We start from the raw sequence: 27,883 nt of genomic DNA, 5'->3' as shown, positions 1-27,883 counted from the left end.
ATGAGAGAGGAGACATGAAAAAAAGGCGGTGAATGAGGAGGAGGAATAAGAGAAACAGGGAGGGAGGATGAATAGAAGGAAGAGAAAAAAAAAGGAGCTCAATTGTGATGGAAAAAAGGGGATGGAAAGGGATTGAGAGGCAGGCAGTCCAGGCATGAAGGGGAGGGAAAGGGTGAAGGGGAGAGAGGGGGAAGAGAAGGGGGGATGCATGGAGGGAGAATGGAGGAACAGTCAAAGAAATGAAAGAAAAGGGAGATAAAAGGAAAAGGAAGTTCGTGGAAAGAAAAGAGAAGGAATGGAAGGAGGGTTGAGGAAAAGGATGAGGGGAAAAGTCACAGTAGGAAAGGAAAGAAAAAGAAGAGAGGACGAGGAAAGAGAAGGGAGAAAGGAATGGAAAAGGGTTGAGGAAAAGGATGAAGGGAAAGGTCACAGTAAGAAAGGAAAGAAAAAAAGAGGAAAGGAAAAGTACATGGAAAGAAAAGGGAGAAAGGAATGGAAAGGGGTTGAGGAAAAGGGTGAAGGGAAAAGTCACAGTAGGAAAAGAAGGAAAAAGGAGAAAGGACGAGGAAAAGAAGAAAGAAAGGAATAGAAAGGAGTTGAGGAAAAGGATGAAGGGAAAGGTCACAGTAGGAAAGGAAAGGAAAGAGGAAAAGAAAAGTACACGGAAAGAGAAGGGATACAGGAATGGGAAAGGTTAGAAAGAAAGAGGAGAAGGGAGGAAGAGTCAAAGAAGAGGAAAAGAAGAGGAGGAGGAGGAAGAAGAGTAACATAGAAGCAAAGGAATAAGAAAGGGAATGGGGAAGAATGGGGACGATGAAGGGAGGGAGAGCATGAGGAGGAAGAAGGGGGAAGAGTACTAAATCAGGGGAGGAGGAGGAGGAGGAGGAGGAGGAAGAGGAGGAGGAGGCCAGCAGGTGAGGAAGGAACGGAAGAATGAGGACGGTACAGGAGGGAGAAAATGAGGGTAAGGGAAGGGAGAGGGTGCGTGGGGGTTGGGTTGAAGGGGGGAGATGAAGGGGGGAGGTGAAGGGGGATGCGAATCACGGTGGAACTAATAGTGTTGGGTGAAGGGGCGACTGACTTACGCCGAGCCTTGCCATGTTCAGCCCCATTAACTTACAGCAGGGGGGAAGGGAGGGAAAATGGAGGGAGAGGAAGGGCGAAAGAAGGGAGAAAGAGGAAGGGGAAGGGAAGAAGAAGGAAGGGGAGGGAGGGAGGAAGGAAGGGCGAAAAAGGGGAGAAAAAGGAAGGGGAAGGGAAGGAGGGGAAGGAAGGGGGGAGGGAGAGAAAGGGAGTGGAAGGGAGTGAAAAGAAGGGGAAGGAAGAAAAAGGGAGTGGAAGGGAAGGAGAGAAAGGAAAGGGGGAGGGAGAGAGAGGAAGGGGAAAGAAGGGAGAGAAAGGAAGAAGGTAAGAAAGACAGAGGAGGACGAAGAGACAGAGAGGCAGGAAGGGGGAAGGGGGAGAGGCAGGGAGGGGGAAGGGAAGGAGAGGCAGGAAATGGAAAGGGGGAAGGGAGGGAGAGGCAGAGGAAGGGGAAAAAGGCAAGGGAGAGGGAAGGGAGCGGGAGGAAGAAAGGGAAATGGGAGGGAGAGGCAGGGAGAGGAGAGGAATGGAGAAGAAGAAGAAAGGGGAAGGGGGGAGGAAAGGGGGAGATAAAAAAAAAGGAGCCGGGCCAAGGGAACTGCAAGAAACATAAACAAATAAAGGGGATAGGTTAGGTTAGGTTAGGTTAGGCAAAGGGACCTACAAGAAACCCCCCTGCACAGTTGCTGTCCATATACAGGGGCCTTGTCCGCCCTCGTATGGAGTATGCATTTCATGTGTGGGGGGGCTCCACTCTGACAGCTCTTCTGGACAGAGTGGAGGCTAAGGCTCTTCGTCTCATCAGCTCTCCTCCTCATACTGATAGTCTTCTACCTCTTAAATTCCGCCGCAATGTTGCCTCTCTTTCTATCTTCTATCGATATTTCCACGCTGACTGCTCTTCTGAACTTGCTAACTGCATGCCTCCCCCCCTCCCGCGGCCCCGCTGCACTCGACTTTCTACTCATGCTCATCCCTATACTGTCCAAACCCCTTATGCAAGAGTTAACCAGCATCTTCACTCTTTCATCCCTCACGCTGGTAAACTCTGGAACAATCTTCCTTCATCTGTATTTCCTCCTGCCTACGACTTGAACTCTTTCAAGAGGAGGGTATCAGGACACCTCTCCTCCCGTATTTGATCCTCCTTTCGGCCACCTCTTTTGTTTCTTTTTTAGGAGCAGCGAGTAGCGGGCTTTTTTTTTATTATTGTTTTCTTTTTTTGTGTGCCCTTGAGCTGCCTCCTTTGTTGTAAAAAAAAAAAAAAAACGGGATAGGTTAGGTTAGGTTAGGCAAAGGGAACTGCAGGAAACCAAACAAATAAACAGGATAGCAACCATAGGAGGGACAAAGGAGGGTAAAGAAAGGGCGATACAGGAAGGCGAAGGAGAGGGTGAACGGGGGAGAGGAGAGAAGAGGGACAGCGGAACAGAGTAACAAAGGGTGACCCCGAGGGATGACCCAGATAAAATAAATAAATCACTTAGAGGAAGGAACAAAACATGGAGAGTGTGAGGGTGAACTGGGAGGCTCTTGAGGGTTAAGTATCACAGCCTGCAGTTCTCTTTGCCTAACCTAACCTAACCTAACCTAACCTAACCTAACCTAGCCTAACCTAACCAATCCCATTTTTTTGTTTTTTTGTAGTTCCTTGCTGCCAACCTAACCTAACCTAACCTAACCTAAGCTGGATAAAAGAAATGGAGAGGGGGCGGAGGAGAGGGGTGAAGGGAAGAAGTCACAGTAGAATGGGAAAGGTAGAGAGATGAAAGGTGTGTGTGTGGGGGGGGGGGAGGGGGGGAGACAGTACACACACGAAAAAAAGGAGAAAGGAGAAGAAAGGAAAGAAGGATGGGAGTGAAAGAAAGAGGCAGAGGAAGGGACGAGGAGGAGAGCAAGAAGGTGTGAAGAGATATAGAAAGGGAAAAAAAGGATGGGGAAGGGAAGGAGAGGAAGGGAGGGGGTGGGAGAGAAAGGAAGGGAAGGAGAGGAAGGAAGGGGGGAGGAAGAGAAAGGAAGGGGAAGGAAGGGAGAGAAATGACGGGGAAGGGAAGGAAAGTCAAGGAAGGGAGAGAAAGGAGGGGAAAGGAAGGGAGAGAAATGAAGGGGAAGGGAAGGAAAGGCAAGGAAGGGGAAGGGGAAGGAAGGGAGAGAAATGAAGGGGAAGGGAAGGAAAGCCAAGGAAGGGGTAGGGAGGAAAAAAGGGGTGGAGACTTTTCCCATCCATGTCTGCTCATTGAGGGAACTGTTTGGGGGTAGCTATATCAATCTTTTTATTTTCCCTTCATGCTCTTTAATGGATCTCAACAACAATAAGTAATACAGGGTCGGTCAAACAGTGTATACAACAGTGCCATTAAAGGACTTCGCAGAGGGGTCGTGAGTGAACCGCGTGGACCCAAACTGTGTGGCGATAAGGAAAGTTTGAAGACCATTGGGTTAAGGACGGAGACTGAGGGAGGAGGAGGAGGAGGAGAAGAAGGGTTAAGGACGGAGACTGAGGGAGGAGGAGGAGGAGGAGGAGAAGAAGGGTTAAGGACGGAGACTGAGGAAGGAGGAGGAGGAGGAGGAGGAGGAGGGTGTGAAGGAGGAACGAAGACTGAGAGAAAGAAGTGGAGGAAGAAACAGAGTAAGAGTGCTCGAACGAAAAGTGAGAGATAGGAAAACATAATTGATGAGAGGAGGTTGCAAGGGAAGGAAGAAAGGGAGAGAAGGAGACGTATATATGTTTTTTTTTACAACAAAGGAGACAGCTCAAGGGCACAAAAAAGGAAACAATAATAATAAAAAAAAGCCCGCTACTTGCTGCTCCTAAAATGAATCCAAAGAGGTGGCCGAAAGAGAGGTCAATTTCGGAAGAAAGGGAGAGAAGGAGACGTTTGTGTGTGTGTGAAGGAAGAATGCTGGATAAATGAAGACAAAATTAAGAAATACTAAGAAAGGAAGAATGCAGGAGGAGGAGAAGGAGGAGGAAGAGGAGGAGGAGGGCGCGAATGAAACATGATGGATAAGTGAAGAAACAATGAAATGGGGAAAAAGAGAAATAATGAAGGGAGATAAAGAGAGAAAGTGGAATGAAAGATATGGAGGAATCAAAGTGGATGAGAAAGTGGAGTGGAGGAAGAGAAAGTGGAGTAAGAAAGAAAGAGAGATAAGGGAGAATTAAGGGAGGGATACGAGAAGAAAGTTGAATAAGTGGGAGGGAGAGAGAAAGAGAAGGGAGAAAGAAAGGGGCAATAGATAAGTTTGGAGAAGAAGGGAGAAGAAGGGGAAGGGGGAGAGGAAGAGAAAGTGGAGTAAGAAAAAGAGATAAGGGAGAATTAAGGGAGAGATACGAGAAGAAAGTTGAATAAGTGGGAGGGAGAGAGAAAGAGAAGGGAGAAAGAAAGGGGCAATAGATAAGTTTGGAGAAGAAGGGAGAAGAAGGGGAAGGGGGAGAGGAAGAGAAAGTGGAGTAAGAAAGAGAGATAAGGGAGAATTAAGGGAGGGATATGAGGAGAAAGTTGAATAAGAGGAAGGGAGAGAGAAAGAGAAGGGAGAAAGAAAGGGGCAATAGATAGGTTTGGAGAGGAAGGGAGGAGAAGGGGAAGGGGGAGGTTAGCGAGAGGGCAGCGGAGATAAATGGACGGGTAGTATAGTTATGTCCCCAGAAGATGAAGAGGCGCAGTGAGTCTTTGGTGGTGTACTGTGGCCTGGGGCGGGAGGAGGGAGGAAGGAGGAGGTGTTGGACTAGGGGAGGTGAGGGAAGGGGTAGAAGAAGGTAGGTGAAGAGAAGGGAGGTGTTTGATTTTATAGGGGAGGCGAGGGAAGGGGTAGGGGAAGAAGGTAGGTGAAGGGAAGGGAAGGGAGAAGGTGTTGGACTAGGGGAGGCGAGGGAAGGGGTAGAAGAATGTAGGTGAAGGGAAGGGAGAAGGTGTTGGACTAGGGAAGGCGAGGGAAGGGGTAGAAGGAGGTAGGTGAAGGGAAGGGAGAAGGTGTTGGACTAGGGAAGGCGAGGGAAGGGGTAGAAGGATGTAGGTGAAGGGAAGGGAGGTGTTGGACTAGGGGAGGCGAGGGAAGGGGTAGAAGGAGGTAGGTGAAGGGAAGGGAGGTGTTGGACTAGGGGAGGCGAGGGAAGGGGTAGAAGGAGGTAGGTGAAGGGGAGTGAGAAGAGGGTGAGGTAAGATTTGGGCAAAAGTTAGAATACGAGGTGGGGGAAGGTAAGAGCGAGGGAGGTTGGGGAAGGTAAGGGAGGAGTTGAAATACGAGAGGTGGAGGAAGGAAAGGGAAATGGAGGTGAAATACAGGAGGTGAGGGAAGGTAAGGGAGAAGGTGGGGCAAGAAGAGGAGGTAGAATAGGTGAGGGGAGGGAGGTAAGGAGGGAGGCGGTGGCTGAGTCAACAGCGTGACGGCGCCGCGTTCAGGATGACACGAGTTCAATCCCCGCCCGGTGCCACCAAGCTGGGATATTTCAGGTGCCGCCGAGTGGCTGAAAACTACCCACATGCTGTCCAGAAGACCACCTATCAACCCGGACTCTAGATTCAAGGATTAAAGATGAGCTCCGGGAGGGCAGCATGAGCCAATGCAAGATGGCGCCACTATAAACACTCGCCTGCGCCACAACGGGCTGGGCCATACCATCAGGCCCCTCCAAAAACAAGCCTACCGGCGCCACAGGCAAAAATGTAAAAAAAAAAATAAATAAAAAAATAAATAAAAAGTTGTAATGCAGAAGTTAGAGGAAAGTAAGGGAGGAGATTGGGGAAGTTAGGGAAAATGAGACGGAATACGAGAGACAGGGGAAGGTAGGGGAAAAGGAAGTGGGGAAAGGTAAGCTAAAAGGAGGTGGTGGGGGAGGTGAGGGAAAGACAGGAAGGGAGAGACAGGAAAGGGAGGAAAGGGGAGACACCAGTTTTAAGGAGGCTGTCTAACTGTACACCTTACCTCACCACCACCACCACCACCACCACCAGGGTCATAAAAATCAATCACCCCTACCACAAATACCTAAACATTTCAACACCAAACCACCACCACCACCACCACCACCCATCACCACCACCACCCATCACCACCACCAGGATCATAAAAATCAATCACCACCACCACAAATACCCAAACATTTCAACACCAAACCACCATCACCACCACCACCACCAGGATCATAAAAATCAATCACCACCACCACAAATACCCAAACATTTCAACACTAAACCACCACCAGCAGCGCTATTCTATTAACCATTTCACAACCAACGCCACCGAGCAACCACCACTGCCCCTAAAAAATGTAATATATAACTTCCCTTTTTATCCCTAACTTCTTTTCTGTTTACTTATAAGGGTACAACCACCACCACCACGGCAACCCCCCCCCTCCCCCCCTCATCACCTCCACACACAGTAACATCTTTGACAATACATTTTAAGCATCATCAACACATCTTCCTCCTCCCCTTCCCTTCTTAATCATCATCATCATCATCCTCTTCCTCCTCCTCTATTTTCCCATCTTCCTCCTTCTTTTTCTCCCTCCTCTAGTTCTTTTCTTCTTTACAACTCTTTCCTCCTTCTTTTCTTCCTCCTTCATCTCCTTCTTTTCTTCCTCCTTCATCTCCTCCTTCTTTTCTTCCTCCTTCATCTCCTCCTCTTTCATCTCCTCCTCCTTTTCTTCCGCCTTCATCCCCTCCTCCTCCTCCTCCTCAACACATACGTTCTACCACCAACCCCTTTCTTCTCCTCCCCTTCCCTTCCATTTTTTTTCTTCCTTTAGACTCACCCCCAACTACGCTCCCCCCCAAAGATTCCCTCCACCACTTCGCCTCCCTTATCGGGTCAAAACAAAGGGAAGTGTGGGTGAAGGGGGCGAGGGGGAGTGAGAGGGGGGGGGGGTAAGGGAGCTCTTGCATACCACAAACACAAAACAAAAACAAAAAAGGGCATAAAAAACACTTAAAGGACCGTGAGAGAGAGAGAGAGAGAGAGAGAGAGAGAGAGAGAGAGAGAGAGAGAGAGAGAGAGAGAGAGAGAGAGAGAGAGTGTGTGTGTGTCTGTAGTAAGTTGTGTTGTGATGTACTCTATTCTCACTCCACCCCTCATCCACCCTTGCTCCACTCCCTCATCCACCCTGTCCCCTGCCCCCTCCCTTCCCCTGCCCCCCTCATCCAACCCTGACCTCGCCCCTGCTCTACCCTGTATCCACGCACGCCGCCCATTCACACACACACAAACACACACACACACACACACACTCCACATTCCTCGTCCCCCCCTCTGTCGCCATAAGAACACTCACGCAACAAAGCTAAAGAAATGAGAGAGAGAGAGAGAGAGAGAGAGAGAGAGAGAGAGAGAGAGAGAGAGAGAGAGAGAGAGAGAGAGAGAGAGAGAGAGAGAGAGAGAGAGAGAGAGAGAGAGAGAGAGAGAGAGAGAGAGATTGGAGATGCAAAGGACACCAAAAAAGGAATCGATGCTTTTATGGATGGATCGTAAAACAGAAATTAATGAAAAATAGGTGTTAGTGATGAGAGAGAGAGAGAGAGAGAGAGAGAGAGAGAGAGAGAGAGAGAGAGAGAGAGAGAGAGAGAGAGAGAGAGAGAGAGAGAGAGAGAGAGAGAGAGAGAACAGACTATTTGTGCCCTCCCGCCGTCCTCCTCCAATGCCCCCCTCCCCCCTCTTCCTCTTAGCTAATCCCCACTCGGCGGGGCGTCCATGGGGATGTTACCTTGCCGCTGCTAATTACCACATCACCTGGCGAGGAGGAGGAAGAGGAGGAGGAGGAGAAGGAGGAAGAGGAGAGAACGATATGAAGACTACAGGAGGAAGAGCACAAAAAAAAAAGAAGAGGAGGAGGAGGAGGAGGAGAAGGAGGAGGAGGAATACGATATGAAAACCACATGAGGAGGAGTAAAAAAAAAAAAAAAAAAAAAAATTATCAGAAGAGGACGAGGAGGAAGAAAAGGGGGAGGAGGAGAAGAGGGTGAGAGGGAATAAAAAAAAACAGAAAGAATATGAAAAAAAAGATGATCAAAAGAGAATGACAAGGAGGAGAAGGAGGAGGGGGAAGAGGAAGAAGAGGAGTAGAACCAAAAGGACCAGTAGAGGACGAAGAAAGAGAGAGAGAGAGAGAGAGAGAGAGAGAGAGAGAGAGAGAGAGAGAGAGAGAGAGAGAGAGAGAGAGAGAGAGAGAGAGAGAGAGAGAGAGAGAGAGAGAGAGAGAGAGAGAGAGAGAGAGAGAGAGAGAGAGAGAGAGAGAGAGAGAGAGAGAGAGAGAGAGAGAGAGAGAGAGAGAGAGAGAGAGAGAGAGAGAGAGAGAGAGAGAGAGAGAGAGAGAGAGAGAGAGAGAGAGAGAGAGAGAGAGAGAGAGAGAGAGAGAGAGAGAGAGAGAGAGAGAGAGAGAGAGAGAGAGAGAGAGAGAGAGAGAGAGAGAGAGAGAGAGAGAGAGAGAGAGAGAGAGAGAGAGAGAGAGAGAGAGAGCAGAAGCGAAAGTAAGCGGACAACCTCGGTTCTTCACACCTGAAAACCAATACGAGTACACACACACACACACACACACACACACACACACACACACACACACACACACACACACACACACACCTGTCTACGCTTGCTCATGTTTCTTCTTTTTTCCCTCTATTCTTTCTTTTTTTCTTTCTCTCCTTATTCGTCGATCACTTTCTGTTCTCACTTTTATTTCTTCGTTTTTATTCACCTTTTTTCTCTTCCTCATCTCTCCTCCTTTCTCCTCCTTATTCCTCATCTATTCTCCTTTCTCCTTATCTCCTTATTCCTCATCTATTCTCCTTATCTCCTTATTCCTCATCTCTCCTCCTTTCTCCTACTTATTCCTCCTTATTCCTCATCTATTCTCCTTTCTCCTTATCTCCTTATTTTCATCTATTCTCCTTTCTCCTTATTCCTCATCTATTCTCCTTTCTCATTATCTCCTTATTTTTCATCTATTCTCCTTTCTCCTTATTCCTCAACTATTCTCCTCCTTATCTCCTTATTCCTCATCTATTCTCCTTTCTCCTTATCTCCTTATTTCTCATCTATTCTCCTTTCTCCTTATTCCTCAACTATTCTCCTCCTTATCTCCTTATTCCTCATATTTTTTTTTTTACAACAAAGGAGACAGCGCAAGGGCACAAAAAAGGAAACAATAATAAAAAAAAGCCCGCTACTCGTTGCTCCTAAAAATCTATTCTCCTTTCTCCTCCTTATTCCTCATCTATCCTCCTTTCTCCTCCTTATTCCGCATCTATCCTCCTTTCTCCTCCATATCCCAGTTTTTATCAGTATTTAAGAACAGTGGAATAAGGTGAGTCGTGGAGGTATACAAAAGCTCTAAGTAACAGAGTAGGCAACCCCGAAACACATAAATGAAAGGTAATTAAAGGTAAAGGGAATTTCTAAGTTAGTATTTCCGTATTTCCACCCGACTCGATAATAAACACTTCTATTTTTCCACTCATCAACTTTTTTTCTCTTAGCACAGAAACATACGCCTTGACACCTCCCCTAATCTCGCCTCACCTCTCCTCCTCCTTCTCCTTCCACCCATTTTTCTATGCTCTACTCTTTCACTTTTCACCTATAATTATCTACCTCATTCATTAAAACTCTACGCAATGATTCACTCTATCCTCTTTCCTCTTATCTCTTCCCCTTTCCCTCCTTCCCCATGCAATTCTTCCTTTTTCCTTCTCTCTCTATTCACATTCTCTTTACTCACTCGCTATGATCCACTTCCTTCATTTCTTAATCTTACTATGTTTTATTTCTTTATTTCTTCACATACTGCAACCTCACTCGTTTCACCCACCTCTCATTCCTTCTATCTCTTCCCCTTTCCCTCCTTCCCCATGCAATTCTTCCTTTCTCCATTGTTTTTTTTTTCCTTCTCTCTCTATTCACATTCTCTTTACCCACACGCTATATGATTCACTTCCTTCATTTCTTAATCTTACTATGTTTTACTTCTTTATTTCTTCACCTACTGCAACCTCACTCTCATTTCACTCATCTCACTCAATAATTCACTTTTTTATTTTATTTTTTAACACACTGCAACTTCCCCTTCATGTCATTCACCTCACGCTACGTATGACTTGTTTCTTCATGTCTTAAACCACTGCAATGTCATCCTCATATTCCCTTACCATACGATATGATTCACTTCATTTTTCCACTCCTTCATTTCATATCATCTCATACTTCTACTCTCTCTCTCTCTCTCTCTCTCTGCTTCGTATACATCACTTTCCCTAACGTCATTTCCACACACACACACACACACACACACACACACACACACACACACACACACACACAACGCTTCTTTTAACTATTTCCTCTTCCTATCCTCTATTCACTTTCCCTTTCTATTCAAATTTATTTCTATATTTATTTTTTTCTCTCCCACTTCCTTCTTCACCACACACACACTCCATTCAACTTTCAATCTTCGCATCTTGTCTTCCTTTTCATTTCTTCTCTTAACTATTCCTCTTCCTCTCCTCCATTCATTTTCTCTCTTATTTTCATTTCTTTCTATACCTTATTTTCTCTTTCAATTCCTCCTTCACCACACACTCACATACTCCCTTCATCTATTTTATCTCTCTATTTTATCTATTTCATCTCTATTTCATCTCTATTTTCATTTATTTTCATCTCTATTTCATATTATCCATTTTATCTATTTTATCTCTCTTTTCATTTCTTTCTATGCCTTATTTTTTCTTTCACTTCACCACACACACACACACACACACACACACACACACACACACACACACACACACACACACACACACACACACACACACATACCCTTCATCTCTTTCCCTCTTCACATCTTCGTTCTTCCTTTCTCCTTTGTATTTCTTTCGGGGTTATATTTTCATCTTCCCTCCCTTGTTTTCGCTTTCCCTTCCCGTCACTCTCCTTATCGCTTCCCCGTCTCCTCTCTCTCTCTCTCTTTTTTTTCCTTCTTTCTCTGCGTTTATTTAGACTTACTTTCACTCTCACCCCTCAGTCCTCCCTCTTCTTCCCTTTCCCTCAAGTTACGAGTCTCCCTTTCTCTTTTGTTGTCCTTTCTCATCGCCTTTTCTTTTCCCACCGCCGCCCTCCTCCCCTCCCCTCTTTCGACCCCTTTCCTCTCCCTTCTAACACCCCATCTCTTTCTCCCTTTCCTTCATCTTACAACTTTCCCTTTCTCGTTTTTTTTCTCATCTACGTTTCTTTACCAACCGCTACTCTCTTTCGACTCTCCTCCTTCTCCACCTCCTCTTCCTCTTCCCTTCTTCTTCCTCCCCTTCTCTCCCCTAATCATTCCTCCCCTCCTCGGCTTGTACCTCTTATAAGTAGCAAGCTAAAAATATCGAAGTTGCCTCTTTCTCCCCTCTTCTCCCTTCCCTCTTACGTGAAGAAACCACAGCATCCGTCATAAATCTCTCTCTCTCGTATGGGTCATTTTTCTACTTTTCCTCTGTTTCTGCAAGACAGGATTCTCTCTCTCTCTCTCTCTCTCTCTCTCTCTCTCAACACAGAAACATACGCCTTGACACTTCTCCCTTCACCTCGCCTCTCCTCTCCTCCTCCTCCTCCTCCTCCTCCTCCTCCTCTTCCTTTTCCACCTCTCACTTCCTCGCCCATTGCATTTCTTCCTCAACACTCTCCATTGTAACATCAGAATTATCATCCATTTATTTATTTTCTTTTCAATATTTTCCCATCATCCACTCTCCTTCTTCTTCTTCTTCTTCTTCTTCTTCTTCTTCTTCTGTTTCTTAATTTCCCCAAAGCTCAATTATTGTCTTCTGTGAATTCCTCAATTTATTTACTCGTTCCCTTGTTTATTAATCCTTATCTTTATTTATACATCCATTTATATGCAGATTCTCTCCACGCATGTTGTCTCTTTTTAGTATTCCACCCGCGCCTCTCTCTCTCGCCTTATCAATAATTAACGTGTCACTTGATATTCCTTCTCTAATTACTCCAATATTTATCTATACTGCGTCTTGCCCCCCCCCTAAATATGCCTCACTTTGCCCCCTCCTCCCCCCCACACCTTCCCCCTCCCCCCCTGCAGCGCGCGAGTGTCGTCAGCCAATCAGCGGAGAGCCCCGAGGAAAAGGTGTAATCTGATTGGCTGTGAGGAGTGACGTAATGCAATGCCTGCCTCGGGGTTGTCTTCTGGAAGGGACATTTTGATGAGGAGAAAGCGAATGATGAGTTGGTGGTATCCGAGTGTGTGTGTTGATGTGATTGTTGTTGTTGTTGTTGTTGGTGGTGGTGGTGATGGGGGTGGTGGTCGTGGTTGGGGTGGTTGGGGTGGTGGTGATGTTGGTGGTGATGGTGGTGGTGAAGGAGGTGTTGGTGGCGGTGATGGGGTGGTCGTGGTTGGGCTGGTTGGGGTGGTGGTGATGTTGGTGGTGATGGAGGTGTTGGTGGTGGTGGTCTTAGTGTTGTTATTGTTGTTGTTGTTGTTGGTGGTGGTAGTAGGGGTGGTTGTTGTTGTTTTCTTGTTCCTATTATTTTTGTTACTACTACTACCACTAAAAACTACTACTACTACTACTACTACTACTACTACTACTACTACTACTACTACTACTACTACAACTACTACTTCCACTACTACTACTATCATTTGTGGGAATAATGTGTGATGGACTTTGATCTGACTGACTGACTGACTGACTGACTGACTGACTCTCCTAATGCAGTCGTCGTGTTCCCATTCAATCAGCCGCGCCAAGTGTTTACACAACCCGGTCATGGCTTTGCTTATCAGCCAGTCAGTCACTTAATCAGTCAGTCAGCGTCGCCTTGTCAGACCATTATCACCTACTTGCTAATATGCTTTCTGGTTTCCTGCTTCTCCTCCTCCTCCTCCTCCTCCTCTCCCACCTGCTTAAAACAATGTAGTCTGTTGGCTTGTATCGGTTCTCTATTTTTGTAGTTGTTTGACGTGGGAATATTTCATGGTGTTTCTACCTTTACAAGTCACCCATTATCACCTACTTGCTAATATGCTTTCTGGCTTCCTGCTTCTCCTTTTCCTTCTCCTCCCCCACCTCCTCCTCCTGCTTAAGCCCTTGACTGCGGATTTCCTACAAGAAGGCATCACCAAGCTACAGGAATGTAATAGAAAGTGGCTGCTACAATTCAATGAAGAAAATATAAAGTCCTGCATCTTGGGAGGGGATATCCAGCACACCAATACCACATGGGAAACACTCCACTATCCACCATGGAGGAAGAGAAAGACCTGGGACTATATGTTACCAGGCTACCAGTGAAGGCCAAATCAGTGCCAATCGCAGCGGACGGGTTAAAACAACGTATATAAAAAAAAAGTATGTTGGGCTGTATCGGTTCTCTATTTCTGTTGTTGTTTGACGTGGGAATTTTTCATCGTCTTTTTACCTTTCCAAATCACCCAGTCTGTCTAATTAATTACCTGTATCCCTATGTCTGTTTGTCGGTTTGTCTCTTAACTGCATATATCTGTTTGTCTGTCCCTGTCTTTCTACCTGTCTAAAATAATGATAAACTTACCTATGTATACTATGCCTCTCGCTCCACAACCTACTGACGGTGTTGGTGATGATGGTGGTGAGTGAATTGATGTTTGTACTGCCCACACTGATGATAAGGGGAGTTGAAATGATGATGATGATGATGATGGTGATTTGCTACTATGAAGGCAATGGTGGTCGTCATGTGGTTGTGACGATGATGAAAAGTTAGTGTGACATTCGCGTCTTGTAAAAAAAAAAAAAAAAAAACTCATCACGCTGAATTACAGATAAAAACTAATTAAAAAAAAAAAACAGTCTGAGTCCCATTAACAACAAAACAAACAAAAACCAACAAATTAAAATACATTCAAGAGGAGAGCATCGATACACCTCTCCTCCCAAAATTCACCTCTCTTTTGGACACACTTCTGAACTTTTTCTTTAATAGGGGCAGTGATTAGCGGGCTTTTTTTTTCTTATTTATACTTTTTATCCCTTGAGCTGCTTCCTTTACTGCAAAAAAAAATAACAATAAATGAAAATAAGTAATAAATATTGGGTAAAGATACTCGCAGCAACTAAATATCAACCAATGTGACGGAGATGAGCACTGAGGCCACGCGCAGCTTCAGTGCACGCCCCCAACTTAACCTCTACCTTCCCTCCCTCACTGAATCCTCCCTGACCTGGGCCCCTTCCCGGAATGGTGAGGCAGGTGAGAGAAGGACGCAGGTGAGGGAGGGGAGGGAAACTGGGAGGGATGGAGGGAGAAGGAGAGGAAGGGAGGGAGGAAAAAACAAGAAGCCAAGGAAGGAAGGGAGTCAGAGTGAGTGGGTGGGTGGTTGTGGTGAATGGCAAAGGGTGGATAAAGGGAGGAGAAATGGGGGAGAGGGAAGAAGGGTGAAGGAGGAAGGGAGGGAGAGGAATGAAGGGTGGAGGAGGAAGGGAGGGAGAGGGGTGAAGGCTCGAGGAAGGGAAGAAGGGTGGATAAGGAAGGGAGGGAGAGGAATGAAGAGTGAAGGAGGAAGGGTAGAGGAAGGGAAGAAGGGTGGATAAGGAGGGAGGGAGAGAGGAGAGAGAAGAGAGAGAGAGAGAGAGAGAGAGAGAGAGAGAGATAGAGAGAGAGAGAGAGAGAGAGAGAGAGAGAGAGAGAGAGAGAATGCAATGAAGATGGGCCAGGAAGAGAAAGAGGGAGGAAGGAGGAAGGAAGGTTAATGGGGTGAGGGAGGAGGAGGAGGAGGTGGAGGAGAAGGAGAGGAACAGAAGGGAAGAAGAGGTGGATGGGGAGGCTTGGGGAGGCTGTGGGGAGGTATGAGAGATAGAGAGAGTGAGAGAGAGAGAGAGAGAGAGAGAGAGAGAGAGAGAGAGAGAGAGAGAGAGAGAGAGAGAGATGCATTCTAACCTTCCCCTCCTTCTCCCCTCCCCCCCATTTCCCTTCCTCACATCTGCCTGTCCGCCCCCAAGTGAAGCCTATTAACACACACACACACACACACACACACACACACACACAAAAGGCCGCCATTCACACGTGCCCCTGTCGCGTGGCTTCCTTTTATTGTGAGATAGAGACTTAAACACACACACTCATTCACATTCTCTCTCTCTCTCTCTCTCTCTCCCCCGCATGCAAACAGACAATTGAAAAAATCATCCACGCATAACTTGACATGATAATTCTCTCTCTCTCTCTCTCTCTCTCTCTCTCTCTCAGCACCGACGACCCCGCCCAACAAATAAAAATGGAGGCACGACAAAAATAAATAATTCTCTCTCTCTCTCAAAGGTCACACGCATCTCTCTCACACACACACACACACACACACACACACACACACACACACACACACACACACACACACACACACACACACACACACACACACACACACACACCACCACCACCATCACCACCACCACCACCAACACAGCCATCTTCATCACCACACCCACGCCCCACCACATCAGGTTTTCCCCCACCACCACCACCACCACCACCACCACCACCGTCAGCATGGGAGTCAGCACCATCAGCACCTTCTTCAGAAACAAAAGACGAGGTGGTGTTCTCTCTCTCTTCAACACACACACTTGAGACTTAAGAAGGAGAAAGAAAGGAAGAAAGAAAGGGCATAAGAGAGAGAGAGAGAGAGAGAGAGAGAGAGAGAGAGAGAGAGAGAGAGAGAGAGAGAGAGAGAGAGAGAGAGAGAGAGAGAGAGAGAGAGAGAGAGAGAGAGAGAGAGAGAGAGAGAGAACACGGACACGTTAGCATAAAAAAAAAAAAAAGAGAACAGCGTGGGAAGGAGAGATAAAACAAGATGAAAGGGAAGAGAGAAGAAAGAGAAGAGAAGAAAGAGAAAAGAAAGAGAGAAGAAAGAGACGTTGAGGAAGAGGAACAAAGGGAGGAAAGAGAAGGAAAAAAGTTAAACATGAACAAAGTCAAGAGGAAAGAAGAACCAGAAAAACCTGAAGGGAAAAAAAGAAAAAAAAGGAGGAAAAGGAAGGCAATAAAAGAAGAAAAGAGGAGGAGGAAGAGGAGGAGGAAGAAGGAAGAGAAGGAGACGTTTCAAATGAAGGGAAGAGAGATGAAGGGAGGAAGAGGAGGAGGTGGAAGGAGTGTGGTAAGGGGGGGGGGGGGGGAATGGGGAAGGCCTATGACAAGAATATCCAAGAATTAATGAACAAGGGAGGGGACGAAGGGGGAGCTGGCAGGGGAGAGGTGGGGGAGTGAATGGAAGGGGAGGGGAGGGGAATGGAGGAGAGGGAGGGGAAGAAATGGGAAGGCCTATGACAAGTTTCTAATAATGAGCAAGGGAAAGAAACGAGGGGAGAGGGGGAAAGGGGGACCTGGCAGGGGAGAGGTGGGGAGGGGGAGGGGACGGGAGGGGAGGGGAGATGACCGGAATGTAAATGAATGGCAAGTCTGAGAATGGGAAGGAAGGGAAAGAAGAGAGGGGGAGAGGGTAAAAATAATAGTGGGGTAGGTGAGGGGAGGGAGGGGAATGTGGGGGAGGAAAGGGAATAAAGGGGAAGGCCTATGATGAGTGTTACAGAATGAATTGGGGGAAAAAAAGGGGAGGAAAAGGGGTTTGGCAAGGGGAAGACAGGGGAATAGAGGGGAGGGGAGGGGAGGGGAGAGGAGAATGCAAGTAATAGTGGGAGAGTGTGTCTGAAAACGTGAAGGGGATGAATGGGGAAGAAAGGAGGGGGAAAGAAAGGGAGGGGAGGAGGGGAAGTACGGGGAGGAAGAGGAATGGAGCGGAGGGGAGAGGAAAATGCAAATAAAAGAGGGAAAGAGTGTCAGAAAACGTGAAGGGTATGAATGGGGAGAGACGGGGATGTGGGGATGAAAGGTGGGGGAAAGAATGGAGGGGAGGGGAGGGAACTAAGGGGGGAAGGGGATGAATGGGGAGAGACGGGGATGAGGGGAAGAAAGGAGGGGGAAGGGGATGAATGGGGAGACGGGGATGAGGGGAAGAAAGGAGGGGGAAAGAATGGGAGGGGAGGGGAGGGGAACTAAGGGGGGGAAGGGGATGAATGGGGAAAGACGGGGATGAGGGGAAGAAAGGAGGGGGAAAGAATGGGAGGGGAGGGGAGGGGAACTCAGGGGAGGAAGGGGACGAATGGGGAGAAACCGGGACGAGGGGAATACAGGAAGAGGAAAGAATGGGAGGGTATGAGGAAGGGAAGAAAGGAGGGGAAAGAATGGGAGGAGGAGGGGAACTAAGGAAAGGGGATGAATGGGGAGAGACGGGGATGAGGGGAAGAAAGGAAGGGGAAAGAATGGGAGGGGAGGGGAGGGGAACTAAAGGGGGGAAGAGGAATGGAGGGGAGGGGGGAGGAGAATGCAAATAAAAGAGGGAAAGAGTGTCTGAAAACATGAAGGGGATGAATGGGGAAAGACGGAGATGAGGGGAAAGACGGGGATGAGGGGAAAGAATGGGAGGGAAGGGGAGGGGAACTAAGGGGAGGAAGGGGAACGGAGGGGATGACCAATGACAAGTTATCAAGGAATGTAGGGAGGGATAAGAGAGGGGGAGAGAGGGGGAAAGAGAGAAGGGAAAGAAGGGAGGAAAAGTGAGGGAAGGAAGGGTAAGGAATGCATGAAGAGGGAGAGAAGGAAGAGAAAGGGAAGGGAAACCAAAGAGCGAGAGAATGGGAGGGTGGGATTAGGTAAGGGGAAAGGGAAGGAAAGGAGAATGAAGGGGAAAGGGTTGGCCGAAGAGGAAGAGAATGAGGAGAAAGAATGAAGCTAGGAGAAGGAAGAGGAACTAAGAGGAAGAAGAGGAATGAGAGGGAAGAAATGAATGAAGATAGGGGAGAAAGGAGGAAGAGAAAGAATGAGACTAAGAGAAGTAGATAAGAAAGAGAAAGAAGGGGAATGAGAGGAAAGAATTGAATGAAGAAGATAAGGAAGAGAGGAGGAAGAGAAAGACTGAGACTAAGGGAAGTAGATAAGAAAGAGAAAGAAGGGGAATCAGAGGAAAGAATTGAATGAAGAAGATAAGGAAGAGAGGAGGAAGAGAAAGACTGAGACTAAGGGAAGTAGATAGGAAGAGGAAGAAGGGGAATGAGAGAAGAACTGAACGAAGGAGAGAGAGGGAAGAGAAAGAATGAGACTAAGGGAAGTAGATAAGAAGAGGAAGAAGAAGGGGAATGACGAGGAAAGGAACACATCAAGAGGAAGAGAAGGGAGGGAAAGGTAAGGGAAAAAAGAGAATGGAGGAATGATAACGAGAGTGGGAGGGGAGCAAAGAGAATGAAGGGAGTAGGCAAGGGAAGCTAAGGGGAGGGAGAGAAAGGGATAAGGGAAAATAAGAGAATGGGGGAGTAGGTAAGATTAACTAGGGAAAGGAAAGGGAAGGAAAAAGAGGAAGAAGGGGGTAAAGGGAAGGGAAGAAAGGGAATATGGGGGAATAGGTAAGGGGAGGTAAGGGGAGGGAGGGGAATGAAGGGGAAGGATAGCATAGAGGAAGAGAAGGGAACGAGGATGTGGAGAAGGAAGGGAGGGGGGAGGAAAGAGTAAAGGGGGAGGAGGTGAGGGGAGGTAAGGGGAGGGAGGGGAATGAAGGGGAAGGAGGGGAATGAAGGGGAAGGATAGCATAGAGGAAGAGAAGGGAACGAGGAATGAAGAAGGAAGGGAGGAGGGGGGGAGAAAGTAAAGGGGGAGGAGGTAAGGGGAGGGAGGGGAATGAAGGGGAAGAAGGGGAATGAAGGGGAATGAAGGGGAAGGATAGCATAGAGGAAGAGAAGTGAACGAGGATGTGGAGAAGGAAGGCAGGGGGGAGGAAAGAGAGTAAAGGGGAGTAGGAGTGGGGAGGTAAGGGGAGGGAGGGGAATGAAGGGGAAGGAGGGGGATGGATGAGGTAGAGGAAGACATATTAATGAACACAACACCGCCGAGAGTAAACTTGGCAGGCGGTGGTGGTGGTGGTGGTGGTGGTAGTGGTGGTGGTAGTGGTGGTGGTGGTGGTGGTGGTGGTGGTGGTGGTGATGGTGGTGGGTAATAATGTCCCTTCTGTCTCCCTCCCTTCTCTCTCTCTCAATCACCCTTTTCCTCCCTCCCTCCCCTTTTCCTCCTTAACCCCTGACCCTTCCCCTTTCACCCCACAAGACCGGAAGTGGCTAATGAGAGAGAGAGAGAGAGAGAGAGAGAGAGAGAGAGAGAGAGAGAGAGAGAGAGAGAGAGAGAGAGAGAGAGAGAGAGAGAGAGAGAGAGAGAGAGAGAGAGAGAGAGAGAAAGGCAAGTAAACAAGGTGGAGAGAGAGAGAGAGAGAGAGAGAGAGAGAGAGAGAGAGAGAGAGAGAGAGAGAGAGAGAGAGAGAGAGAGAGAGAGAGAGAGAGAGAGAGAGAGAGAGAGAGAGAGAGAGAGAGAGACGTAAATGTTGATAGTGACATATAAATAGAGAAAATAAATGTGTAGGAAGAAGAATGAGACGAGAATTATAACATGAAAAGAAGGAAATAAACGGAGGGCGGAGGAAGGGGTTGTAAAATAGTGTTGACGGCGATGATAATGACGAGCGAAAATAAACCAAAGGAGAAGAAAATTATGAAAACGGAAAAAAAGGTTAAAATGAGAGAAAGAGAAGAAGATAGAAGCGAAAGGATGGAAAATAAATAAAGAAAGAATGGAAATGATGGTGATGATAATGACGAGTATAAATAAACCAAAGGAGAAATGCAAAGAGAAGGAAATGATGACAACTGAAAAAAAGGTTAAAATGAGAGAAAGAGAAGAAAATAGAAGCGAAAGAATAGAAAATAAAGAAAGAAAGAATGGAAATGATGGAGATGATAATGACGAGCGAAAATAAACCAGAGGAGAAGAAAATGATGAAAACGGAAAAAAAGGTTAAAATGAGAGAAAGAGAAGAAGATATAAACGAAAGGATGGAAAATCAAGAAAGAGAGAATGGAAATGATGGTGATGATAACGACGAGCGAAAATAAACCAGAGAAGAAAATTATTAAAACAGAAAAAAAGGTTAAAATGAGAGAAAGAGAAGAAGATATAAACGAAAGGATGGAAAATGAAGAAAGAAAGAATGGAAATGATGGTGATGATAATGATGAGTAAAAATAAACCAAGGTGGAGAAATGCAAAGAGAAGAAAATGAAGAAAAATGTGAAAAAAGAATGAGAATGAGGAGAAATTATAAATGAAAAAATGGAAAATATAGAAAAAAAGGATAGAAATGATGGTGATGATGATGGTGAGTAAAAAGAAACCAAGATGGAGAAATTAAAAAAAAAGAGGAAAAAAAGAAAACTAAATAAAAGATGGAAGTGAATGAATGAGAGAAAGTGAAGAAAGGGTGAGAGAAAGTAAAGAGTGAAGAAGTGAAGAGAGAGTGAAGGAAGACTGAAAAAAAGAGATTAAAAATAAACTAAGAAATAAAAAGAAGAAAAAAATGAAGAAAAACTAATAAAAAAATGTGGATATGAGGGAATGAGAGAGAATGAGAGGAAAAGATATACGAGAGGATGGAAGATATATAGAATGATGATGATGATAATAAGTAAAAGTAAGCAATAAGAAAAATGAAGAGAAGAAAATAAAGAAAATAAAAAATGTGGATATGAGGGAATGAGAGAAAAATATAAACGAGAGGACAGAAAATATATGTAATGATGATGATGACGATAATGATGATGATAAGTAAAAATAAGCCTTGAGAGAAATGCAAAGAAGAAGAAAACAAGGAAAATAAAGAAAATGCGGAAGAAAGAGAATAAGATGAATAGAGAATGAGGCGAAATTAAACTCGAAAGGATAAGAAGAAAAATAGAAATGACTAAAAATAACCATGAAAAAAATACAAAGACGAAAATGAAGAAAATATAGACAAATTTGGAAGAGAGAGTGAGGAAAAAATTAAACTCGAAAGGATAAAAAAAGAAAAACAGTAATGACTAAAAATGACCATGAGAAAATACGTAGAAGAAAATTAAGAAAATAGAAAAAAATTTGGAAGAATGAGGATAAAATAAAACTCGAAAGAATAAGAAAAAAAATGAAAGCTAACCAGAAGAAAAACGAAGCGAAAAATATGAAACAATGATGATAACGAATAAAAAGAAAAAAACATGAGAAAATAATATAATGAAAAAAAGAGAAAAGAGAAAAGGAGAAAATGAAGAGAAAACACATGTAGAGTAAACAGAATGAAAAAACAAATAGAAAACTGATTAATAACGTCACTAAATAGCTGAGAGAGAGAGAGAGAGAGAGAGAGAGAGAGAGAGAGAGAGAGAGAGAGAGAGAGAGAGAGAGAGAGAGAGAGAGAGAGAGAGAGAGAGAGAGAGAGAGAGAGAGAGAGAGAGAGAGAGAGAGAGAGAGAGAGAGAGAGAGAGAGAGAGAGAGAGAGAGAGAGAGAATGACCCAGACGAGAAGAAAAAAAATCCAACCCTTGTCTTCTTTCACGCAAAATATCGATTGAAACTTTGAGTACTGGAGAAGACAGAGGAGGAGGAGGAGGAGGAGGAGGAGGAGGAGGAGGAGGAGGAGGAGTTTAAGTGGTGTGAGTGGCATGCGGTAGTGAAGGTGAGGTAATTGCAGTGTACAGGTAAACTAGCAATAAAAAATATAAAAAATCCCTCCATCTCTCCTCCTCCATCTCCTCCTCATTCCTCTGCCCCCTCCTTCTTAATCTGCATTCCCCCTCGTCAGTCCCTTTTCCCTGCATTCTTATCTCCTCAATTCTCAATTCACTCTTCTATTTACCTCATTCCCAATCATTTATTTCCCATTTCTTTCATATCTTTTCATTCCCATTTTCCTTCCCTCTCAGCATCTCCATTTCAAATCTTCTTTTCCCTTTCCTCACCAATTTTCATGCATTCTTATCTCCTCAATCCTCAACTCACTCCACTGTTTACCTCATACCAAATCATTTATTTCCTATTTCTTTTATATCTTTTCATTCCCATTTTCCTTCCCTTTCAGCATCTCCATTTCAAACCTTCTCATGCCCTTTTCCATTCCCTCAACAATTTTCAAACTTCCGTTACACCCCTTCCCTATACTCCCCATCCCCAAGTCTGGCATTCCTAAACCTTATTCACCTATTTCTATCCCCATTTCAAACCTTCTCCCACCCTTTTCCATTCCCTTATCAATGTTCAAACCTCCATTACACACCTTTCCTAAATTCCCCATCCCCAAGTCTGGCATTCCTAAAGCTTTTCCACCTATTTATATCCCCATTTCAAACCTTCTCACACCCTTTTCCCTTCCCTCACCAATTTTCAAACCTCCATTACACCCCTTTCCTAGACTCCCCATCCCCTAGTCTGCTATTCCCAAACCTTTTCCACCTATTTCTACCCCCATTTCCTGCCTCTCTCTTACATGACCCTTCAACCCCATCACCTTTTCTAATATTTAAAATCCCATCTACATTCATTTTCACTTCGATATCACTTCTACACACTCCACTTCTTCTTCCCCTTCCTCTTCCTCCTTCCCACACCACATAACCTATTCTCCTTACCCCCCACACACCCCACTGCCTCCTCAAACCCCCTCCACTCCCCCACACAACCCATTTTCCTCATCCCTCACCCCACACTTTCCCCACAGCATCCCTTCTCCTCACCCCTCACCCCAATACTCTCCCCACAGCATCCCCCCTTCTCATCTCTCACCCCACAGCATCCCCCCTTCTCATCCCTCACCCCAACACTCCCCAACTCGTCCCTTCTCCTCACCCCTCAAACCCACATTCCCCACAAAGCACCACTCCTCTTCTTCCTCCTCCCCTACCCACGCCCCCCTCCCCCCCATCACCCATCGCCCCGTCCACTCAAGACCTACACAATGAAACACAAATCCATCACGCCCTTAACGCTTAGCCATTTAACTACTCTCCCTCATGGTAAGGTGACACGTGGGTAAACACTCCTTACCTCCCTCCTCTCTCCCTCCCTCCTCTCCTCCTTCTCTCCCTCCTCTCTTTACATTACTTGCGCATCTTCTCTCTCTCTCTCTCTCTCTCTCTTCCTCTTCTCCTTTCTCCTTCCTTTCCTTCGCCTACTCTCCTTCCTTCTCTTATCTTCTCAGTTACTTCCTCTTTCCTTCTCCTTTCTTTCTCTTCTCTCTTATCATCTATTCCTTGCGTCTCTTCTCTCCCCTGCATAGTACAGTCACTTCCTCTCTTCCTGTCTTTTTTTTTCTCTTTATTCCTTTTCCTCGTCTCCTCTTATTCTATTTCTTGTGCTTCTTCCCTCTCTTATCATTCTTCAGTCACTTCCTTTTTCTTATCTTTTCTTCTTCCTTTCCCTCATCTTCGTTTCTGGTGGATCTTCCTTCTCCTATCATCCTTCAGCCACTTCCTCTCTCTCTTCTTCCCTCTTCTCTTTTTTCTCTTTCCTTCCTATCCTCTCCTTCCAATGTTTGTTCCTTTTCCCTCTTTTATCATCCCTCCGTCACTTCCTCTCTCTCTTCTTTCCTCTTCTCTTTTTTTCTTTCATCTCCTCTCATTCCCTCCTTTTCATCCTTCAGTTCCTTCTTTCTTTCCTCTCTCTCCCGTGTCTTTCTCCTTTCTTCTTTTTCTCTCCCTTCTCTCCTCTCCTTTATTCCTTGCGCCTCTTCCCTCTTTTGCTTCCCTAGTCAGTTCCTTCCTTCCTCTCTCATTCCTTTCGTCTCTCTCTTCACTTCTCTTTTATCCTTTCCCTCTGTTCCCTATACTTCTTCTATCTTTTGAGTTCTTCCTTCCTCCTCCTCCTATAGCCTAATATTGCGGATCTACTGTAGGCGGGGATGGGTTGAGAAGAAGGGAGAGAAAGGGCAGAGGGGAGGAAGCGACAGGTAGAAAGGGAGGTCGACGGGATGCCAGAGGGAGGGAAGGAGAGAAGATGAGAGGGGAGGAAGGAGGGAGGGAGGGAAGATGAGACGCAGAAGAGAAACGTTAGTAGAAGGGGAAGATGGGGAGGTAAGGAGAGGAGGAATGAGAGGGTGGGTAGGCTGGTGAGGTAGAATGGGGAGGAGGGAGAGGAGTGAGAGGGGAGAATGACATAAGACGAAGAAAGAGAGGGGGGAAGAGGGGGAGGTAAATGAGGAGGTGGAGGAGGAGGAGGAGGGAAGAGATGGGGAGGTATGGGAAGGAGGGAGAGGGAGGAGGAGGTAGAATGACATAAGACATAGAGAGAGAGAGAGAGAGAGAGAGAGAGAGAGAGAGAGAGAGAGAGAGAGAGAGAGAGAGAGAGAGAGAGAGAGAGAGAGAGAGAGAGAGAGAGAGAGGTGAGAGGGTATAGGCATTGAGTAGGAGGAAGGGGGAAGTAAGGAGAAGAAAGAAAGAGGGAGAAGAGAGAAAGAACGATAATGAAGGGAAAAACAGGTAGGTAAGAGTGACAAGTATTGAGGAGAGAAGGGAGGAGGAGGAGGAGGAGAGAGAAAAGTACACAGAAAGAAAAAAAAATTGAAGAGGGAGGGAGGATGATGGGTTAGGGGAGGAAAAGGAGGGGAGAGGTGAGGAAAGAGAATGAGGGAGAGGGAGGAGAGAAGAGTAGGAAAAGAAGAAGGAAGCGGAGGCAGGCAGGCAGAGAAGGTAAGGAGGAGGAGGAGGAGGAGAAGGAGATGGAGGAGGAGGAGGGAGCATACTTGACGTCAGTAAAGACACACCTTTCTTCCTTCCTTCCTGACTTACTCCCGGAACTAAGAGAGGAAGGAAGGAGAGGAAGGAAAGAAGGAAGGAAGAAAGGAAGGAAGGGAGGAAAAGAAGGAAGGGAGGGAGAGAGGAAGGAAGGGAGGGAGAGAGGAAGAAAGGAAGGAAGAGAGGAAGGAAGGGAGGGAGAGAGGAAGGAAGGAAGGGAAGAAGGAAGGAAGGGAAGGAGGGAGGAAGTGGGGCGGAAAGAAGGAAGGAAGAAAATAGATGAACAGGAAGAAAGTTAACACATTAGAGAACAGATTAATGAAAAAGAAAATAAAGAAAGGAATGGAGAAAAGAGAAAGTAGCAAAAGAGAAAGAGAGATCAAAGAAGGAAAAAGAAAGTAAGAAAGAGAATGATGAAACTAATAAATAAAGAATGAAGACAATACATGGAAGGAAAGAAGGAAAAGTTATGGAAAGAAGGAAGGGAAGTAAAGAAGAAAGGAAAGAAAGAAAGAAGAGAAAGAAATCAGCGTTCACCTGCATGTTACCTGTGCAACTCATACACGGGTGAAAGATTGTGAGAGGCGCGTGGGAGGAGCGTAAACAATGTGAAGGAGAAAGTGAGGGAGTGAGGGAGTGAATGAGTGAGTCAGTGAGTGAGGACGAGTGAATGAGTGAGTGAATAAACGTGTGTGGCGGGTGAGTGTGTAATGAGTGGTGAGTGAGTGTGTAAGTGAATGAGTAAGTAGGTGAGTGACTGAATGAGTAAATTAATGAGTGAATGAGTAAGTGAATGAACGAGTGTATGAATAAATGTGTGAATGAGTGAGAGTAAGTGGGTGAGTGTTTGAATGAGTGAGTGAGTGAGTGTGTGAATGAGTGAGTGAATGAGTGAGAGTAAGTGGGTGAGTGTTTGAATGAGTGAGTGAATGAGTGAGTGTGTGAGTGAGTGGCCGCCTAATATTCAGTCACGCCACGATAAGGTTCCTTCGTTTATCACAAGGGTAAAAACTGAAGGAAAGAAAAAAAATTGTCCGAGTTATGCAAACTTATCGGTGTGTGTGTGTGTGTGTGTGTGTGTGTGGAGAAATATACTGGTGACGTAAGGATGATGTGGGTGAGGGGCGTGGGGGCGGAGGCCTGAGGGCGGGGGAAAGGGGTGAGGGGTGAGGGAGGGGAAGGAAGGGGCGTGGGGCACGGGTACTCTCCGCCCCGCCTCGTCCCCGCTATTGCTGCAGGCTTCTCCGCAGCGGCGCCCCAACACAACACAACACAACACAAGATAAATAAAAGACAAATGAACAACACACACAAGCCCCACCCCCCGCCACGCCTGGCCACACAGCCCCCTCACGTACCGGCGGCCTCCTCTCGGGGCTGTTCCTTGACGATGAGTTGATGTGAAAAACTTGCTCGCGGGCACGTGGGCGAGGATGGCGGCGGTGACCTCCGGGAGCTGCTGCTGCTGCTGCTGTCCCGGCACGACACTAGTTACGGGTGGTGATTACCAGGAGGCCGGGGTGTCGGGGCAGGGCGGGGCTGGGAAATATCAGGGGCCAGCACCCAGTGAAAACTGTGGGTTACCCTCACACTATCTGCGAAGCCACTCCCGAGCTTAAAAGCCCGCCCTCGAAGCACCCAGCGATAACACCAAGACCTCCGCGATGATAGCAGGCGATAGGCGGATAAAAGGCTCCTGCTGCTGCTGCCACGGTGTCAACAGGCAGGGCAGCGGCGGGGACAAGGATGAGCCATGGGGGTTCAGCCGCACCGACAGGATGGCACCAATTACCCGCGGCCAGGGGCCCACCTGTCACCCCGAGGCGCCCTGGCGAGCACCCTGGGCGTTTCGGGCAGCGAGGCGGGGCACAGGGCGCCCAGCCACGCCGCCACACGTGTGGGGGCACGGCGGGGCACGACAGGTGTGGGGCGTGTGCAGCCGCCGCACAGTAGCGGGTGTGACGGTGCCCAGGTGTTTCGCAGCCTCCAAGCGACCGTCGCGGCGCCTCAGCACCACATGGCCGGCACAGCACCGCCGGTCAGCCTCACGCGCGCCGCACCGCCCCTACAGGCCACACGCGGCCGGCCGCCACGCACCTGCGCCACACACACGCATCTCACAACGCAACAAACAATTTCCCGCACAGCGACACACAACCCTCACACGACACCCGCTGCAGCACCCACTGACGAGTTGCCCAGCCGGGGGTACCGTCTTCACGCCGCCCCGCCCCCCTAAGGCCTCTGCCAACTCCAAGACATTTCCTCTCCCCCCGCCCCCCTGTTCCTCGTAGACGTGTCCTGTCGTGGCCAACGGCACGGAAACACATCGACGCGGCCTTGGGGAAGGTAACAAACAGGGGCAGCGAGAGGGAACCAGACGAGGGGAGAAAGAAGACGGCGGAGAGAGGGAGAGAGGAGCGGCGGCCATGCCAAAGCGACCCCCCTGGCCCCCACCTCTCCCGTGACAAAGCTACGCCCGACAGGTTTTAACCCTATACGTTCCGACCCCTTGAGATTTTTCGCGCTCGTATAGCTAGCATCGTATTGATTTTTCTGAACAACAATAACGCTCGTGAACACTAAGTACTGCAACCTAATCAATGGTGTAAAGCAATAGTGAATAATGAGTGAAAAGAAACTCTCAAGAAATAAAATCCTTTTCTCCCTCTTCCTCCTATTCTTCCTTCTTTTCTTCTTCTTCCTCCTCTTCCTATTCTTCCTTCTTTTCTTCTTCTTCTTCCTCTTCTTCCTTCTTTTCTTCCTCCTCTTCTTTCTCCTTTTCTTCTTCCTCCTCTTCCTCTTCTTTCTCCTTTTATTCTTCCTCTTCCTCTTCTTCCTCCTTTTCCTCCTTTTCCTTTTCTCGCCAGCTTCTCGCCTTTTTCTTCCTCTTCCTTTTCTTCTGCCTCTTCCTCTTCTTCCTCTTCCTTCCTTCTTCCTCTTATTCTTCATCTTCCTCCTCTTCCTCTTCTTCCTGCTCTTCTTCTTCTTCCTCTTCTTCCTCGTCTTCTTCCTCTTCCTCTTCTTCCTGCTCTTCCTCCTTTCCTTCCTCCTCTTCTTCCTCCTTTTCCTCTTCTTCCTCCTCTTCCTCTTCTTTCTCCTTTTCCCTCTTCCCTCTTTTCCACCTCCTCTTCCTCTTCTTCTTTTTCCTTTTCCTCTTCCTCTGCTTCCTACTTTTCCTCCTCT

General features: G+C 46.8%; 1 protein-coding gene across 1 annotated transcript in view; it reads right to left on the bottom strand.

Annotated features, from left to right (window-relative positions):
* Positions 1–26,179, bottom strand: part of LOC126982886 (uncharacterized) — a 215,611-nt gene extending 189,432 nt beyond the window's left edge. The window contains exon 1 of the mRNA XM_050835167.1: positions 26,056–26,179. The gene's annotated coding sequence lies outside the window, so the exon portion shown is untranslated. The remainder of the gene's footprint in view (positions 1–26,055) is intronic.
* Between the last annotated feature and the right edge of the window lie 1,704 nt (positions 26,180–27,883).

The sequence above is a fragment of the Eriocheir sinensis genome, chromosome 52 (genome assembly GCF_024679095.1).
Source record: "Eriocheir sinensis breed Jianghai 21 chromosome 52, ASM2467909v1, whole genome shotgun sequence".
Taxonomy (NCBI): Eukaryota; Metazoa; Arthropoda; class Malacostraca; order Decapoda; family Varunidae; genus Eriocheir; species Eriocheir sinensis.
Note: the sequence above shows the minus strand (reverse complement) of the source record. Positions and strands in the feature narration are given on the sequence as shown.